Raw genomic sequence first — 14,041 nt, forward strand, 5'->3', positions numbered from 1 at the left:
AGTTTCCCTTAGCTATCACTCTGGGGTCTAAATTAGGGACACACTTCCAAGGATGACCAGGACGGCCTAGGCCCACAACTCAGCTCTCTTCTCTGTGGCACTGAAGCTGGATCCTCCTGTGCTAGGGATCTTGAGTCCCATCTGTATCATCCAGGACAACTGGACAGAGTGTCTTTGTACTCCAGAAGTGCCTTGTCTCTGTTTTTGTTTTTTTTTTTTTGTTGTTGTTGTTGTTTTTGTTTTAATCTATCAGAGTAAAACCAGGCCTAGTTCAGATATATAACTCATGATAGCCTGGAGGAATGAAAGCCAAAAGCCAGTCTCAGTCAAGGACCAGAATCTGTCCAGCCCGTGAGGCTGGTGCAAAGAGGTACAAGACAGTAGCTGCACTGTGAAGATGCCACAGACTACTGCTCTGTCCTCAGCCTTCCTCTGCCTTCGTCATTAAAGATGGTGCCACTTGGTTGGGGATTGTGGGCAAGATTTGAATTGGGCCCTAAAGAGGATAGCAATGCCAGTGATGGTGTTGTTTGTTGTTTGTCGTTTTTATGTTTCTGACACAAGGTCTCATATATAGCCCAGGCTGGCCTCACGTTTATATGTAGCCAAGGATAATCTTGAACTTCTGATCCTCCTGTCTGCACTTCTCAAGTACTGGGATTATAGTGTTGCTCTGCTACACCTGATGACTGAACACAGGGCTTCATGCATGCTAGGAGAGCACTGTACCAACTGAGCTAACTCCCCAGCCTCCTCCTCCCCCATTTTGATATTTTGAGACATGGTCTCACTCTGTAGAGCTCAGCCCAGGCCATCCTGGTACTCACTACATAGCCTAGGCTGCCCTTGAGCTTGTGGCAATTCTCTTAACTTCAGCTTTTCAAAAACCAGGTAGTGGGCTGGAGAGATGGCTCAGAGTTTAAGAGCACTGGCTGTTCTTCCAGAGGTCCTAGTTTAGGGCAGACAATAGTCTTTTGGTTGGAAGGCATGGGTGGACTTCAGAGTCCACAGAAGATGTAACACCTATGCCTGGCAGGCTGAGGGGCCTTGCTTGTTCCACTGGGATCCTTTTATCAATGTTTCTGTCTTAGGGAGTCAACTGCTACATCTCACAGAACTAGGACTCAGAGTCCTGGCTCTGAGGCAGTTGCAGTCTGGCTGTGGAAAGCTAAGTTTCTGCCTTCTTTCTCTTTATCCTCCCTCCCTCCCTTCTTCAGCCCCTCTTGCCTTCCTCCCTTCTTTGGTGACGGCTCATGCATGCTAAGCACATGCCCTACAAAGGAACTACACACCAGAGACCTGTCTGAAAGGAACATAGCTCAGGCACTCCCATCAACCCACTGGGCTCTATTCATAGCTCCTGAGCAGGACTGATCCCCGATGCAGGTGCAGCTTTAATTAACTTGTCTTTTCCTCAAATAGCTCTTTGCCCTGCCTCACAGGTGTGCCTGGAACACAGAACAGGCACTGTCGAGGGACTGGAGCAACCACCAGAGGCTCACCCAAGCGGGTATGCCTGAGCAGCTCCTTCCTGTGGTCCTGATTGGCTGCCCAGTGGGCCTCCGGCCTGGGGACTCAGCAACCCCTTTTCATCCCCAGTCTGTGTTCAGTCATTCTTTTGCCCCTCAAAGAAGAGGGTCTTTCTAAGGCAGACATTGTACTAGGCCCTGAGGTACAAGCCTGAACCTAAAAGACAGCCGTCTTTTAATGTGACTGGCCACCAGGTGTCACTAGTGCCAGTCACATGGCCTCTCACAGGCCCGAGAAGAGGGAGGCTAATGGGGAAATGGGGATTGAGTTTGGCCCGCTCTGTTCCACCGTCCTGAATCAGAAGCAAGTTCCTCCAGTGGAAAAAAAATACCCACCCCCGCCCTCCCACTACATCCTTGTGACTTCCTTAACAGCTCAGCTGATCTGCAACCTTGGGGATGGAGAACCTCAGGTCAGTTTGGAATCTTTCTGCAGGCTTTCTGCAAACCCACTCAAGGCAGCTTACGTTATTAGAAAGCACTTGCTAATTTCCAAGCAAAGCCTTACACTCACTTTAGCTTCTCTTATGCGTGCTGCCAACGGTCAAAAGAGGAATTCTCTTCTACGTCTCCAACGTTTGGAAAGGTTGCTGGGGTCCTCTGGGTTTATTTGTCACTAGTAACTAAAGAGCGCTTACTATGTGTTGGCCTTGGGACCCCAGCAGGTTAATTTCTGTCCTCCTATGGCTTAGAGTCTGTCCAAAGCCAGTGATTGGTGGGTGGGCATGGTGAGCCATACTTGTAATCCCAGCACTTAGGAGGTTGAAGCTGAAAGAATAAATGTGAGGCCTTCCTAAACAAACAGGAGAGATGGCTCAGTGGTTGAGTATTTGAGTTCCAATCCCTGCACCCAAATCAGGGAACTCACAACTTTTGGTAACTCCAGCTCCAGGGAGTTCATTGCCTGTGGCCTCCTCAGGTATCTGCACTCATGTGCACGTATCCACATCTACACGTAATTAAAATAATAAAAATAAATTAAAAAAAAAAGTCTGGTGATCTGTGCTGATGGCGCATGTCCTTAATACCAGCACTAGGGAGTCAGAGGTAAAGAAATTATGAGTTCAAAGCCAGCCTGGTCTACAGAGCAAGTTCCAGGACAGCCAGGGCTATATAAAGAAACTGTCTCACACAAAACAAAACAACAACAGAAATAAAGCCTGGTATGATGGCTAATGCCTGTAATACTATATCATGGGAGGCTGAGGCAGGAGAATAAGGAATTCAGGACCAGCCTGGGTTATATTCTGAATTTGAATCCAGCCTGGGCTACATGAAAACTTGTCTAAAAATAGCAAAACAAGCCAGGGGGTTCTTTTTGAGTTCAAAGCCAGCCAGAACTATATAATAGAATCCTTCTCGAAACAAAAACAAAAGCCACATCAAAACAGAAAAAAACCCAAAAAGGGATCTGGAGAGACGCTCAGGTGTTAAGAGTGTTGCTGTATACCCACGAGGACCTGAGTTCAAATCTTAACCTCTATCTTAGAGTTCTATTACTGTAAAGAGACACCATGACCTCAGCAACTCGTATAAAGGAAAACATTTAATTGGGGCTGGCTTACAGTTTCAGAGGCTTAGTCCATTATCATCATGGAGGGAAGCATGGCAGCGTCCAGGCAGACTTGGTGCTCCAGGATCTGGGAGTTCTACATCTTGATCTGCAGGAAACAAGGAGAGTTGGTGTGTTTTCATACTGGGCCATAGCTTGAGCATTTAAGTCCTCAAAGCCCCGCCTCCAGAGTGACACACTTCCTCCAATAAGGCCACCCCTCCTAACAGTGCAACTCCCTAGGGCCAAGCATTTGTGAGTCTTGGGGGCCATACCTATTCAAACCACAAAAACATCCATGTAACAAGTTTAGGCCTGGTCTCTCACATGCTTGTAACACCAACGCTTAGGGGATAGAGACGGCTGGGTCCATGGGGCTTTCTGCCTGCCAGACTGCTAAAAATACAAGCTATGAATTCAGGGAGAGCCCTGTCTTCAAAGAAAGAAGTCAGAGAGGACCCCAGATGCCCTCATTTGCACCTTGCACACAGGCATATCCACATGTGCGTAAACCACACACATACACCATAAAAACACTTTGGGTTGGCGCAAGCCTGGCCTCCCAGCACTTGGAAAGTGGAGGAGGAGGCCTGAGGAGGCTTCCGAGGGAGGTCTCTCTGCAGACAGATCATGGAAAGTTTGTTGTTGTTGTAGAGAAAATGAGACAGACAGACTCCACCTCAATTGACTGAGTCTGCTTTATTGGAACAGCGAGGGGGCTCAACCCTTCTGAGAGATGAAGACTGAGCATGCGTAGAGGGGCTGAGGGACAGGTACACACACACACAAACACACACAGGAGTAGCTACTGTTAGTATTTTGGAACACAACCTGCTCCTGGGTTACCCAGCAACTTATGATGTCATCATGTGTTGCCAGCCAGGTGGCCACACCTGGAAGGCGTGGTTACCTTGCCCCTTAAAGGGCCAACCCCGACACGTGGCCGCTCTCTTACTTCTTCTTTCTTACTCTCTCACTCTTACACTCTTTTACTCTCCTCTCTCTCTCTCTCTCTCTCTCTCTCTCTCTCTCTCTCTCTCTCTCTCGGCGCCCCTTCCCTTTTCTCTCTCTCTCTCCATGTCCTGCTCCCCCCTCCCTCCATACCCTCCCAATAAACTCTCACAGAGAATATCGGTTGACTCATGCTTTCTTAATAATTTCAGCTACCAGGAAGTTACAGCTATTTTTTGTAGTTTGACTCGGAGAAGGGTAGGTTGTTTTCCATTCCTGGGCATATTGCTCATACAGGCTGGGGCTAGTCCATGCTTTATGGCTGGGGCCTATTGCCCCGTATACCCTGACTCAGTTCCTCATTACCTGAGGCCACTGAGCTACATACCCAGCTCTTTTTTAATTTTGGATTTTGAGATAGTTGCCCAAGCTGAACTCACTCTATAGTTCTGACCGGCCAGGATCCTGACCTGCAGTAGCCTTCTAAGTAGCTGGGATTACAGGTCTGCACCTCCAAGCCAGGAATATATACATAGCTTCTTTTCTACCTCTTAGAGATTTATGTGTCTATCTATTTATTTATTTATTTATTGAGACAGGTTTTCTCTGTGTAGCCTTGGCTGTCCTGGAACTCGCTCTGTAGACCAGGCTGGACTCTAACTCAGAGATCCACCTGCCTCTGCTTCCTAAGTTCTGGGACTAAAGGTGTGCACTATCCAGCTTGTAGATTTTTTTTTAAATTAAATTTAACAATTACACTTAGTGTGTGTACGTGTGTGTGTGTGTGTGCACAAGCACAGGTGTGAAGGTCCAAGGACAACTTTTGGGAATAAGTGCTTTCCTTCTAACATATGGGATCTGGGATCAAACTCGGGACTCAGGTTGATAGGCTTAGTAATAAGCCTTTATGTACTGAGCCATCTTCCTGCTCTCTCCTGCACTGAGACAGAAGCTCCTGTAGTCCAGGCTTTTCTGGACTTGTAACCATTGACTGACCTTGAACTTCAGATCATGGCTTGTAATGTATTACATGCATTATATAAATTCACGTAAATGTGGGTCAAATCATTCTTTAAAATCTAGAAAGGAGACCAAGAGGGGTTAGAGGTATTGGGGAAGTGGGGAGAAAGGCAAAAATAGCCTTGGGAAGTGCGAAGTGAAAGCAAAGAGAAGACCGAGGGGCAGCTACAGGAAAGGGTAGGAGGAGAGAGGGAGTGGGGAAATGAGGAGGCAGAAAATCTGCCATACACACTTTGTTAAACAATGCCATAAGGAAACCTGTTGTAGGTTACCCGCCAGAGAAGGCCAGTCAGACACTGGCATAAGCCAATAGAAAGCCTTTATTAGCTAGCCAGCAACTATACCGGGTGTTCCGGATGGCAATGTAGCCTTGAGCCCTTCTCAGGGTAAGCTTTCAAGCACATAAACCACTTCCTGAGTTGACATTCTTCAGTTAACAGGAACAGTGAGCTAGAAGTGGAACTGCAGAAGCCAAGAAGAAGCAAGGTTAGTACTTTGAGAGATTTTTCTAGAACTATGGGCTTGGATGGATTAGGTCTTTGTTCTCATTTTGGCAGGTGGTGCTGTCTGTGTGCTGAATTTTGTGGCCTGAATGGTACTTCCATCATGGAGTCAGCTGTGCTAAGGTCTAGGGGCCTGTTACAAAACCCAGTACCTTGAATGATAACTCAAAAAATTAAAACATCACATGGTCTGAAAAGAAAACCTAGAAAAGGCAGAAGTTAGAGGTTGAAGGATACTTTAGAGATCAGCAGGAGCTGAGACAAAGAAAAATAGAAAATGTTACTCAGTGGGTAAAGCGTTTTTATTTGGGGTGATGAAAAAAATTATGAACAGTGGTGATGACCGAATCAAACCACAAATGTGATTTCCGCTGCTTTCAGAAATTGGTCTTATGGCTAAGATCAAGTATAATTTATGCTACTTAATTATGTTTTGTAGACTAGTCTCACTGTCTTCCAGCCTTGACCTTCTAAATGTTAAAATCGTAGCATACATGATCAGACCTGGCAAAGGTCACGAAGCTAAAAGAGACAGAAGTCAGAGTGGATCACAGGTCCGCTAGGGTCACTGATATTAAAAACTTCCCCAGTGTTGGTATCCTACAAGGACTAAGAGATGCTGAGAGTACATGAGCCAGAGTACCTCTGAGAAGCCAGAGCCCACAGAACACATTCATGCTTTGTCAGGACGAATGTGTAAATGAGGCTCTCTCTCTTCCAAGAACATCAATGATGAGTATCAGAGAAGTTGGAAAAACTGGCCTGGAAATAGAAACAAGACCTGTTCAGGCCAGCACTTCTGGGTGTCTGAACAGAAAAGCAACTACAAAAACTCTTAGCCAAGCTTGAAAGTAGCAGCCTGTACGCAGACAGGAACTTGAAGCTAACTTCCTCATGGCCTTTGGCCTTCTCCTTGGCTGATGAGAGTCAGGCTCAGACAAATACAGATTCCTCGTCTGTCTGTAAAGTTGGTCTGTCTCTGTTGAGGACAGTCTCATGCAAGCCCTCTCACACAATATTTCTTACATCTTAGGCCTCAAGGTTTGGTCAGCTCTCCCGGCCTCTTACGTCACCGGTCAGATCAGGGATTCGGTTGTATCCCCAATGTGCTGAAGCCCTGTCCTCCAGCATCACGTCTGTGTCTGTCTTCTGTTGCTAAAAGCACAGTACAAACTGGATAAGTTACAAAGGGAGCAGCTTTATTTCAATTTGTAGTTCTGGCCCAAGGTCAAAGGACCTCATTCTGTATTAACTCTCTTGTTGGTAGGGCGTTATGTGGCCGAAGACAGGAGGCATGTGTTTATTTATTTATTTTGGACTGTTGAGACACGCTCTTTTTTTTTTTTTTAATTTATTTACTTTTATTTTATGCACATCGATGTTTTGCCTGTATGTATATCTGTAAGGGTGTCCAATGCTTGGAGTTATAGGCAATTGTGAGAGGCCATGTGGGTGCTGTGATCTGAACCCTGGTCCTTTGGAAGAGAAGTCAGTGCTCTTAACTGCTGAGCCATCTCTCCAGCCCCTGAGACAGGTTCTTTTTAACTCCTGGCTATCCTAAAAAAACTCACTAGTTAGCCAAGAATGACCTTGAGCTTTCTGCTTCCACCGATTTCCAAGTGCCGGAGTTACAGGAGTGTAACCACCATACCTGGCTGGGACAAGAGACAGAAGCGTATGTCTCCACTGCTCTTTTCTTCTTAGAAATCCACCAAGGTTAAACGACAGATGCTCCCCCTACTGGCCTTCTCTAATCCTAATCGCCCCTGAAATGACTTGTCTTTGTCCGTCATGGTTGGGCTAAGTCCCCACTTAGTCCACCTTACAAAGGGGATGAAACTGGCAAGGAAGCCTCATTTAGACCATGCAGCCTATCCGTGGGACAGTTTTGGGACAACTTTGAATATAACTGAGGCAGAAAAAGCTCATTGGGTGGGCTCCCTAATCCAGTCTGGCCAGGTCCTTAGAAAAAGAAACACCAGGTGAAGGTAGATCCGCAGAGCGCAGCAGGTGACGACAGTTCTTGGCCAACCAAGGGGTACTTAGGCCTGCAGAGGTGAAGGAAGCAAGGAGAATCTCTTTGAGTCCTCAGACACCTTGGTCCCCGGCTTCTGGCCACCAAGCTTTTGAGAGAATACATTTATAGTGTTTGTTTATTTGTTTGTTTGCTTGTTTGTTTGAAACTGTGTTTCTGTGTGTAGCCCTGATTGTCCAGGAACTCACTCTGTAGACCAGGTCTGCCTGCCTCTGATTGAGTGCTGGGACCAAAGGAATGAACCACCACCTCCCGGCTGAGAGAATAAATTTATGTTGTTTTAAGTCACCGAATTTAATTACAGCAGCCTTGGAGAGTGTATAGTCTCCGGCGTGTTCTCTTTGACATCTCCCTCCTCCACTGGCCAACCCCAAGGCTTATACCTCTCCTTTCAGAATGGTTTACACCTGCTGGCCCCATCTCTCTCATAGTTCTTCCAAACTTGTCTTAAACACCACATTTGCAGTGAAGTCTGAACTTGAGTATTCTGGTTGCCCACCAGAGCAGCAAGCCAAGCACATCTTTGTCATCCCTCATCATGTGTGTAAGTTAAACACTTATTTAGATAGTTACGCCCATTTGCCCTGCTCGGTTGTTGATGCCAGTTCAAGGCCTGGCCTAGTAGATTCAGCTGTAGACCTGCTCCTGCATAGCATAGTCTCTAGGAGGATGCACTGCATGGGATGCATGGATAACATACATGCAACAGTGGCATAGTGGCACACATCTGTGATCCCAGCACTTGGGAGGTAGGGGCAGGAGGATCAGGAGTTCAGGGACATCCAGGGCTACATAGTGAGTTGGAAGGCAGCCTGGGCTACCTGAGATCCTGCCTTAAAACAAAACAGAGCAAAGCAAAACAAAAGTAAACCTGTGCAGGAGCTCCTGGAGGATGTGTAAAGGACCAGGCCGTGGCGGCTTGCCCCTCAGCAACTGTATTTCTCTTGCCCGCTGCACAGGAACTTTTGCTGAAATCAGACCAAACCAGCTTGTAGCCACAATCCATTCCCCAAGATCTGCTGGCTTCTTTGTTTCCTTGGTCTCCATCATTCGCTGCTCCTGACTGCCAGGCACATCTTAACGTTCCTAAGGGACCTTACCCAGTACCTTGGATGGCGTGCATTTACTCCATTTCCCCGAGTGGTGGGTGACTGAAGGGGGCAAAGCAAGTAGAAAGCAGTGCAATGTCAAGAGGTTTTCCTCTAACTGGGTATTACAAACCAAACAAACAGCAGGCATAGTTACTTACTCATTTAGTGTGTATGATGTTTTGCCTGTGTGTATGCCTATACCACTTACATGCCTGGTACTGGAAGAAACCAGAAGAGGCATCAGATACCCTGAAAACGGAGTCGGGGGTAGTTGTGAACCACCGTGCTGGGAATCTAACTTAGATCGTCTAGAAGAGCAGCCAGGGCCCCCTCCCAGCCCCTCTTTACTGAACACTTTGTTATTATTGCTCACTGTATAGACCAGGCTTTCCTGAAACTCAGCACAATCCTCCCACCTCAGTCTTCCCTGTGCCGAGATTACAGGCGCATGCCATTGCACCCATCCTTCTGTTCAAATGTATACTGTGTATATCATATACATAATTTTCTTTCCGTGTAGTGAAGCAAGGGAAAACAGGATAAAAATCATCCAGATTCCTCCTGCAAGGAGACATCATCTTTCTCGTGCTGTCTCTACTCACTCAGCACTTTATGTGTGCCGACTATGAGGAAGAGAAAGTGTAAGGCGTTCCCCTGCAGTTTAAGAAAATTGTTTTAAAAAGTCCCAGAGACTTTCCAGAAAGCCAAAGTATTCCTGGAAGTTAATGGGTGTCTCTGAATGTTGATCTTTTCCTGTGCCGGCTTCTGATATGGGAGGGGTTCAGGTGACGACTTTCTTGTCTGGGAGGGAATGAACTACTCCTGCCCAGGGGCAGCAGCCGCCAGTTCCTACCTGTGCCAGGGAAACTCCACGACCCACGGCCCTGGCATCTTCCACCTTCTTCTAAAATAAGGCACAGAGCCAACTGGCTTCTGAGAAACTCGTCAGGCTTCAAGGTCTCACTCACTGGGGGGAAGTTGTTGTGCTTCTCTGGGCTCAGGTCACCCTGCTGTAAAACAAGGAGAAAGAGCTGACCAGATGGCTAGCAGGGAGGAGATGCTCACTGCTAAGCGTGAGGTTCTGTGTTGGATCCCAGGTGTCCACAGGGTAAAAGGAGAGTTGCACAAGTTGTCCCATGCCCTTCCTTCTCTCCACAAAAAATAAACACCTGTAATTGTAAGAACAAACCAACCAAACAAACAAAACTAGGAGAGAATTAGAGCCACCTTCCTAGGAGGTTCTGGAAGGACTGAGTGAAACAGGACTCAGGATTCAAAGCCCTTGGCTGTCTCCACCAAGTCAGCCCGTTATTTATTTAGTGCTAGAACCCGCCCCCTTGGCCATTCTGAGCCATTCTTAAATTACAGGCGTGGCCTTTTCCCCTGAACAGAGCACACTCCTCTCCCACGCTGCTTCCACCAAATTCTTTGTGCAGGGCACAGTAGTTTCAGGAAGTAAAGTGTGCTGCTTACCCTCTGAACCTCTCCCGCCTCAACCCTCCCCTCCCAATGTCCCAGGGATCAATAGTAGAGGGTTTTGTGGCATGTGGAAATCCTGTGGGACTGTGTCACCTTTGGCCCTATGTGGAACCCTGCAAGGTGTTCACTGGAGCGTTACATCCTGGGAGCTTTAGAGGAATCCAGAGTTCAGGGCTGTGACTGCTGGTGAGTGACTGATTTTCTGAACACCCTCAGTTTGGGGTTAGGAAAGGGCGATGGAGGGGATTTCTCAAGTCTCACTCCCACTCCTATACTCAGACCTGATTTATCAAGGCTGGCAGGGTGGGGTGGGGGAGTGCTTTGGCAGGAAACACACTTCTCCCAGAGTACCCAAAACTGTGATCTGGCAAAGGGGCTGGCGCTGTGGTTTTACTGAGGAAGCTGCAGTGGCTTTTACCGTTTCATTTTTCAGTCTACACATCAAGAGGCTGCTTGCCAGTAGCTGTTGTACGGCTCTTCGTTGTCTCTCCTGTTCCAGGAACACCTCAGTCTAGGAGGCAGAAGGTAGGGTTACAAAGGGGACAGTACTGCCCTGGTACTCCATGTTGGGAGGGCTGACCCTGGGCTGGCAGGTCAGCATAGACCACTTTAGGTCTAGGCCTTTGATTCGCTTTCTTCCTTCATCATCACACCAGTGAGGAAGGCGGGGCTTGGTGGGCCTCACATGCATGTGCTCTGTTCACAATAAACCTGTCCTAGACAGGAGCTGTGGGATGCTGTGTGTCCAGGGCATCTCTTAGAGGTGTCCAAGAGCAGCCTGTGGGAACAGCTGGGCAACAAAGGATTGGAGACTCAAGGAAGTGACCAGCCAGGACCTCAGTCGCTAAAGGGCAAGAGAGGACCAGGAGCATAGCTGTGGATTTCTTTTTTTTTTTTTTTTAAGATTTATTTATTTACAACATTGTACCTGTACATCAGATCTTACTATAGATGGTTGTGAGCCACCATGTGGTTGCTGGGAACTAAACTCAGGACCTTTGGAAGAACAGCAAGTATTCTTAACCTCTGAGCCATCACTCCAGCCCAGCTGTGGATTTCTTGATGCCCACAGATGCCATACTCCAGCCTGCATCCATCAATCCCACATCCCAGAGGTCACCGCTCCAAACAGGCAGCCTTGGTCTTCCTGGTGGCCAGCCTGGTGACCCTTTGGGTGTTAGGGGAGTCTCCAGGTCACATTCTGCAGTACCTGGTTCTCCACCTAGCCTCCCTGCAACTTGGACTACTGTTGAAAGAGGCCTGCTGTTTCGCTGAAGAGCTGTACCATGTCCACTCCAGGTAACCCTCTGCAGTCCCCATGGAGACTGGGTGCCCAATGAGTATCATACCCTTGGCTGCTAAGCTTGGCTTTCCCTGAACGTCGTTGGCCGAGTTGGGCTGTGATCTGAGGTTGGGCTGTCTCCTGCAGGTACCAAGGCAGCTGCTGGAAGGCTATACATGCCTGTCTGGGCTGCCCCCTCCTCCGAGCGGCCCTGCTGCTACTGTCCTTCTACTTCTACTGCTTCCTCCCGAGTACTACTGGCCTGCCTCTCAGTTGGATGCTTGCCCTCCTGGGCCTTTCACAGTCCCTGAGCATCCTCCTGGGCCTCCAGGTATGACGCAGGAGAGGTGGATGGTGTGGGAAGATGGGACTGCGGCTAGTGTTGACCTGTCTGAGCTCAGGGCTGATATCGAGACCAGTTTAAAGGTTGGAGATCTAGGTGTAGAGCTATGGAGGCTTGGGATGGCGGCTTCAACCCCATCAGTGAGAGCAAGCAGGCAGCAGGTTGGGAAAGCTTTCTGCGAGAGAAGGGCTCTGGATGTCCCCTTGAAAGTCCCTCAGGCTTTCCTGCTGTCTACAGAGCCTGGCCCCAGCAGAAATCTCCGCAGTCTGTGAAGAAAAGAACCTCAATGTTGCCCATGGGCTGGCCTGGTCATACTACATTGGGTACCTGCGGCTGATCCTGCCGGGTAGGCCACCTTCTGCATCTTCATCTGTAGAGAGCAAGACACACAGCTTTTGCTATACTTTTTTTCTATGCTTCCCAAAGCATTTTCATGTCTGCCGTATAATTAAATTCCTAAAGTATCCCTGTCCATGTGAAGGGCGTTACAGAGTTTTAGTATGATCTTTGAGAAAGGAGCTCAGAAACCCGGGATGCTTTAAAACACGCTATGTATTTGAGGATGACCTTGAGTTTCGGATCCTCCTACATCCACCTCCGAAGTCCTGGAATTACAGGCGTGAGCCACTACACTTGGCTGGTTATTATTGTTGTTTTGTAATTAATTGATTTGTTGGCTTGAGGATTGAATCTGGGCCTTACACATACCTAGTAAGCACTATACCACTGAGCTACCTTACCAGCCCAAGGATACCATTGCTACGTTTGGTTGATAGTAAGATTATGTTAAAAGCTCGCTTGCCCGTGCTTTGCCCAAGATCGTCTATGAATGTTTGCCTTCTCCTTCCCTCCCTTTAAACTTTGCATTTTGCGTATGTATGAGTGTGGGTGTGTGCGGAGAGTCAGTCATGGAGGCCGGGTCTTTCATGCTGTGCTGCTGCATAGCCAGTTCTCCTGTCTTTGCCTCTGACCTCTCAGATCCACACTGCCACGTTCCAGCCTTTGACATGGGTTCTGGGGACTAAATCCACAGTGTACTTTTACTTGCTGATCCATTTCCCCAACCTGGTCTTCCTTCCTTCCTTCCTTCCTTCCTTCCTTCCTTCCTTCCTTCCTTTTTTTAAGATATATTTATTTTTACTTACTGAACATTGATGTTTTGACTGTATGTATGTCTGTGTGAGGATGTCAGATCCTCTGGAACAGGGGTTACAGACAGTTGTGGTCTGCGATGTGAGTGCTGAGAATTGAACCTGGGTCCTCTGGAAGAACAGCCAATGTCCTTAACCACAGAGCCACCACTCCAGCCCTCTTCCTTTCTTTCATAAAGATGTATTTATTTGTTGTAACTAATGTCTGTGAATGTGTGCTTGTGCGAATTGTGTTTTCAAGCAGGCAATCCTCAGACTCCCCCTGCCTTCATGGTCTAGAAGCTTAGGATTACAGGTGTATGCCACTACGTTCCTTGTATGATTCTCTTCCTATTGTCTTTTGAGAAAGGAACTCACTAGGTAATCCTAGCTGGCCTGGAACTCATATGTAAACCAAGCTGGCCTTGAATTTGTGATCCTCCTGACTCTTAAATACCGGGATTACAGACATGTGCCACCACACCTGGCTTTCCATGAATATTTTTTTTATTTACTTATGTAGGTGTTTTGCCTGCATGTATATCTGTGCACCACATGAACGCCTAGTGCCTACAGAGGCCAAAAAGGTATTAGATCCCCTGTAAGTGGAGTAACAGATGGTTAGCTACCATGAACCTGGGTCTTCTAGAAAAGCAGCAGGTGCTCTTAACTGCAGAGTCATCCCTCCAGCCCTGATGAATGCTTATGAATCATCTATCTATCTATCTATCTATCTATCTATCTATCTATTAGTTTTTTGAGACAGGGTTTCTCTGCGTAGTCCTGACTATCCTGGAACTCACTCTGTAGAACAGGCTGACCTCGAATTTACAGAGAACTGCCTGCCTCTGCCTTCTGAGCGTTGGGACTAAAGGCATGCGCCATTGCCACCTGGCTTGAAAAATATTTACTGCATGCTAGATTCCCTCAATGTGTCTTCCCCTCTTTGAACTCATATGCTGTGTGAACTCATTATTATTCATATTTTATTTTTATTTTTAATATTCTTTTATTAAATTTTATCTTAATGCGTGGGTGCTCGTCTGAGAATGTGTGTGCCTAGTACCTGTGGAGGCCAGAAGAGGGCATCAGATCCCTCGGGACTGGCATTATAGATAGGCGGCAC

At 47.4% G+C, this 14,041-nt stretch overlaps 1 non-coding gene across 1 annotated transcript; it reads left to right on the plus strand.

Annotated features, from left to right (window-relative positions):
* Positions 1-5,218: 5,218 nt before the first annotated feature.
* Positions 5,219-11,230, plus strand: Sting1 (stimulator of interferon response cGAMP interactor 1). The gene is made up of 3 exons (XR_009589839.1): positions 5,219-5,538; positions 10,594-10,685; positions 11,100-11,230. It is a non-coding gene; the product is annotated as a stimulator of interferon response cGAMP interactor 1 (transcript).
* Positions 11,231-14,041: the final 2,811 nt, after the last annotated feature.

Source organism: Meriones unguiculatus, chromosome 2 (assembly GCF_030254825.1).
Source record: "Meriones unguiculatus strain TT.TT164.6M chromosome 2, Bangor_MerUng_6.1, whole genome shotgun sequence".
NCBI classification, from domain to species: Eukaryota; Metazoa; Chordata; class Mammalia; order Rodentia; family Muridae; genus Meriones; species Meriones unguiculatus.